Raw genomic sequence first — 6,000 nt, 5'->3', positions numbered from 1 at the left:
AAGCATTAATTCAACTCCCATGAACTCCAACCACCATGGCCATTGGTCAGCAGTGACAGTTCAAGAACAAGTTATCAAAGCCTCCAGCTTCTCCAGCCCTGATGGAACACTAACCTCTGAGTGAGTGCCATTGAACTCAATGGAACTTACTTCTGAGCAGGCTAAGCTAGGCTTGCGCTGTGGATCAGGAGGAGTCTTTAAGTTAAGAGACTGAGAGGATTGTATCCAACTGAGTTTGATTCAGTGTTGAGCCATTGAAATTAATGAGCCTCAGCTAATCATGTCTAATAATTCTGATGGGTCTACTCTGAGTACAACTAACATTGCATACAATCCATCATTTGGATTTTGAGAGGCTGGCAAGGACAGAAGCCTAATTTAACCAAATTCCAATGCCATTAGAAGAACTATGGCGGATTTGATGCCTTTATGGACACTTGCTGTAATCTCTTTGACAAACTTAATATTTGGCAATTTCAAGAAGAAGAAGCTTCACAATGTTTGTTTTCAGGGCTTGGCCAATACAGTTAATATTGTCTTTTTCTGTTAATCTCATTTTCTTCCCATGAATTTCCACTCTCCTCCTGAAGGGAAGCTTGCCCCTTTGACCTTGTGCATCTCCCTCAAGAGGTTTGAAGGGTGGATCTGCCCTAAGTCCCTTCCTCTGATGGAACGATAAAGCATCTGTCATCTTGGATCCCATCAAGTGGAGGATTAACCCTGTCAGGTCAGCCAGCGCGTGTGCTAGGAAGTGTAGATTATCAATTCAGGAAGCTGGATTTCATATCAGCTGTATGAAACCTTCACTCAGACAGGAATGCTATGGTCCTCCAGACTCCAGCTCACATCAGCCTCATCCTGCATGGTCAGCAGTCACAGATTATAGGAGCTGTAGTCCAGCAACAGCTGGAGGGCCACAGGTCCCCCACCCCAGCTTTAGCTCAACTATACACCCATTGCATGTTGCCTTCGCGCAAATCTGTTTTCAGCCCCAATATGTTAATTGCAGGTTGTATCCAATGTAGTACATAGTTAAAATCACTTAGTGCAATACTTCTTCCACTGGTAAAATGTTTTATGCCAGCAGAATGTTGTTGTGTGAGAGAATGCAGAAGAAGTTTACTTGCCACTTTGTGGTTTAATAGACTGTGATCTTGTACAATGAGTTTCTGCTAGTGCAACAGTTTGCACTGTGCTCCCTGTTTTACAGAGTTAAAACTCACCCATCATTAGCTACTGCAAGAATTCTTGCGCTGGTTGAAAGACAACATTGTTAACAGGCCTGCGTGTTTTTGATAGACAGGCCAGTGCAGTGTGGTTGATAGAGAATTGCACTTTGGCCACTGGCACAATTCAGATTCAAGTCCTGACCCAGCCATGAGACTCACCAGGTGACTTTGGGCCAATCTTCATCTCCTCATCTAAGCTACCTCATGCAGTCACTGTGAGGAGAAAAGTGGGGGCAGTATCTTGCCCTGAGTTCCTTGAAAAAAGGGTAGAGCAAAACTGAAACATATATTTCAGGCCTGGTTCCCCCACTCACAATGCAATCAGGTAAGAACAGAAGAAGAACCTGCTGGATCCAGCCAGTGACCCATCTACTCCAGCATCCTGTTCTCACAGTGGCCCATAAGATGCCTGTGGAAAACCCACAAGCAACAGGATCAAAGCACAAGAGCGTTTTCCCTCCTCTGGTACTGAGAAGCATGACTGCCTTTGACCCTGGAGTCAGAGCACAGCCATCATGGCTAGTAGATCTTTTGCTCATCATGAAACAGAAGCTTCTGTGATAGGAAACTATTCCTGCCTTTGGATCAGTACTAGTGGGGCTGCTAACACTCTGTCAAAAATGCATTGCTGCCTCACCCCACCCTAGCCAAAAAAACAGGATGGGGAAAGCACACAGATTTGCATGCTAACAGCATACATATAGATGCAAATTTAGAAATAATCACTGTAATTTAAACAGAAATTCAATACATCACCCCACAGTAGCCTGTTTGTCTAATCAGCCTGCTATCCGGGCATCAGATGTTACTGGGCAAGTGTTCTTTAAACTAGGATTGGGCCAGCCACCAGTTCAAATAAAAGATTGATTTCCATAAAACAGGGCACATGGCCACTCCAATCAGTACCTGAATACAAAGTTAACAGTTCATGCTCTCAGATGTTGGCAGGAATGGCAGAATGCAGGGGCGTCATTCCTATTGGGCTTACTGGCGCCTTGTGCCAGGGCGCTGGCCTCTCAGGGGCGCCCCAGCGAGTGGGGGAGCTGCGTGGCTTTGCCAGCGGCCTCCCCTTTCCCTGCACCTGGCAGCTGTGCCTCGCAGCTTGCCTCCCAAGCCTCCACGGGAGGAGAGTGATCCCTGCAGAGGCTTAGAATGGAAGCTGCACCCTGCCACCTATATGGCTGGCTTGAGTGCAGCTCTCTCTCTCTCTCTCTCACCCACCCACCCTGTGGGAAGAGGGAGGTGGGCGATAGCAAGGGGGAAGCGGAACACGAGGAGTGGGAAGGAAGAAGAAGAAGAGGAGGAAGAGGAAGAGGAAGAGGAGGAGGAGGAGGAGGAGGAGGAGAGGCGCCCCCCCGACTTGCCCCCTTTCTTCCTCCTCTAGCCAGCTGCTGAGCCTCCGCGCTGGGTTTGCAGTCCTGCTTGCAGGGTCTCCTTGCCCATCCTGTTCAGCTACATCTAGCCCAAGCCATGAGTAGCAGCAGCAGCAGCTGCCCTGGTTTCAGGGGGACACGAGTAAATGACTAAACAACAACAAAGTGCAGTTAGGGCTGCAGCCTTTGTGACCCAAGTTTTGGGTCCTTTTTAGGTTCAGGATGTCACCGCTTTCCACCCACCCCCACACCCCACAATATTTGAAAACATCAGCTTTGTACTTAATCACAAATTGACCAGGAACTTCAGTGTCTGTGTCTTTATTAATTTATTTAAAGAACAACAAACTGGTGATTGCTTTAACTTTTTGATATGTGGTGATTTGAATCATGAGGATGAATTAGAAGAACTGCTGAGTCTTGAATGAGTCTTGCTTTGGAATTGAGAATTTCATTAGATTTTCTTCTGCCTTTTCATTTTATTTTGTTCTAAGGGCTTGTTAGAGATAATGTGTAAGCGTGGTATCAGCTCCCCCCCAAAAAAGTCAAGAACTCTGGGGAACCTTTCCTAAAAGAGATCAACAACTTTGGGGTCCCCCCCTTAAAAAAGGCCGACAACTCAGGGAAACGGGGGGGGGGTGCCAGGGGGATCTTTGCACCACAGCGCCGGATATGCTTGAGACGGCCCTGGCAGAATTTCATAGCACTGTGACCACACTTTGAATTTCACATCAATTTCTAGTCTGGCCTGATGAGATTCTTTGTCCTGAACACACCTCAAGTACCCTGTCAGTTTCCTGTTGAGATTGCAATATTATTTCCATGCAGTCACACATGACCTCTCACCCCTGAGAATATAATAGGGCACACTCATCTTGTTCTTGAGGGAAGCACAGCTATTTTTTTACTGCAATACAAACACTGAACTGGCAACTTCCTTCTCTTGCTAGGTGTGATATGGCCTTGAAAAGTATTCTTAACTCACACACACAAATCTCTTCCTGTGCAGAGACTGATGAGACAGATTAGCCACATGTTTTCCCAATGTAGGAACAATGAGTGCTAGAAACCTTTAAAGGCAAGTTTGGGTTTGCATCAAAATCCAAGTTCTACAGCAGATGAAAGGTTCAAATCAAAGCTTACCTGCTCCAAACCACAGAAGGCAAATAGGTTTTCAAAGCTCATTGTCTCCTGGACTCATCTACAGAACATGTCATGGCTGTTATTTTCTTGTCCTCTCTTCTCCTCCCTAATCCCTGGCCCTAAGGGGCACCATGTTGTGTTCTCAGCTGTTTTGGCCCAGATTTGGTTGGAATGATTGAAATAACCTTTGCCCGACGCCTCCACATTATCGTTCCCGCACCCCAGTTTGCTGGCAGCATTTGCAAAGATAGATCAGAGGAGAGATTATTGTGATCCCTAAATTATGTTAATAAGAGGCAGCTGCTCTTTATGGCAGCTAATAATATAAAGAAACTTAGTCATGTTTTAAAGGCCTTAATAAGCCAAGCCATCCCCTCCTTCCCAATCACATACATTCCTGTTTCCATTTAGCTATTAATGCTCTCCCCTCCCCTCTCCCCCTTTTGGCACTCTTTCTTTTTCATCTTTTTCTCAGAAATGTGATGCGCCAGAAGTTATTTAGCTGGCTGGGTGGCATCCATTCTGTTGCGGATGTCAGACTTTGAGGACTGAAATGGCCACACAGTATTATCTAGACTGACTAGCATCAAGCCTCTGCGATTTCAGGCAGGGGCCTCTCCCAGTCCTACCTGGAGATTCCATATGGGATTTAACCTTGAATCTTCTGCATGCTATGGACCTTTGCATGTGTGTGTGTGTGTGTGTGTGTGTGTGTGTGTGTGTGTGTAAGTAAGTAATTTGTTTTTGTCAAGACCATGGTTTGCTCACCCTCGTCCAGTCCTGAGGCTGGTCCCCTCCCCTGTGACTGTTTCCTTTAAAACAGACACAACACCCCCCCCAAATATCCCATTTAGCTCAGCCCTTAGCATAGGCAGCCTATGCATCTTTCTTATGAAAGACCTTGCTCCATCAAAGCGTTTTCAGTTCCCTTGGAATGCTGCCTCTGTAATGCCCAAAATCTCCCTTCACAAGTTTACAAAAGACACTTTCAGCATCACTCTAGTGCACAGGGCACTTGCAGTCTCTGCTTCTTAGGGACAAGGGGAAAGACAGCCTTCATTTTCAGCCTGGGACTGAATGTATCTCAGTGATGGGTTTCTTTTCTAATCAGCCATGGCAGGCTGCCACTGAAACCTTATGATGAAGATGTTAGGGATTAAAGAGACAGACTGCCAAAATGATCCAGGATTTTCTGTTGGACCATGAGAGACAAAGTCCCAGCTTGTTCTTTGTGTGCCAAATCCATCTAGCCTTTCTGCTTTTCAAACAATGAAGGGGAAAGGCCCATTTGAAAGGCTTGGGTGGAATCAGATAGCATAACCCAAGAGGTTGCTGGCAGGACAATGCAGGACCTCTGTGGTTAAAAGCCTCAGGCCACAGAAGATGCATTATTATTATTATTATTATTATTATTATTATTATTATTATTAGCCCGCTCATCTGGCTGGGTTTCCCCAGCCACTCTGGGTGGCTCCCAACAGAATATTAAAAACACAATAAAAGATCAAATATTAAAAACTTCCCTAAACAGAGCTGCCTTCAGATGTCTTCTAAAAGTCAGGTAGTTGTTTATTTCCTTGACATCTGATGGGATGGCATTCCACAAGGTGGGTGCCACCACTGAGAAGGCTCTCTGCCTGGTTCCCTGTAGCTTCACTTCTCGCAGTGAGGGAACCGCCAGAAGGCTCTCGGAGCTGGACTTCAGCGTCCGGGCAGAACAATGGGGGTGGAGACGCTCCTTTAGGTATACAGGACCGATGCCATTTAGGGCTTTAAAGGTCAGCACCAACACTTTGAATTGTGTTAGGAAATGTACTGGGAGCCAATGTAGGTCTTTCAGCACCCATCCATGCCAGACATGCAGGGAGGTGGGACCAATTCGGATGGTCCGCCCCCGCCACTTAATGGATCCAAATGGTTTCCAGAGAGTGGTAGGGGATGCTTTATCCCATGTTGATGGCCTTTCAGCTGATTCCCTGGTGGCCCGCTGGAATGTGGAGTTAACCAGGGCTATTGACTGTCTGGCTCCGAAGCGCCCTCTCCGATTGCATGGAGCCCGGACAGCCCCGTGGTTTTCTTCGGAGCTGAGGGCGATGAAACAATCGCTGAGACGGCTAGAGCGTCGGTGGCAGAAAACTCACTCCGAATCTGACCGGACACAGGTTAGAGCTCAACGTCGAGCCTACCAAGTGGCGATAGCGACGGCGAAGAAGACTTTCTTCACCGCCTCTATTGCATCTGCAGAAAATAGTAGC

The sequence above is a fragment of the Podarcis melisellensis genome (assembly GCF_964234715.1).
Source record: "Podarcis melisellensis genome assembly, chromosome: 15".
NCBI lineage: Eukaryota > Metazoa > Chordata > Lepidosauria > Squamata > Lacertidae > Podarcis > Podarcis melisellensis.
Note: the sequence above shows the minus strand (reverse complement) of the source record.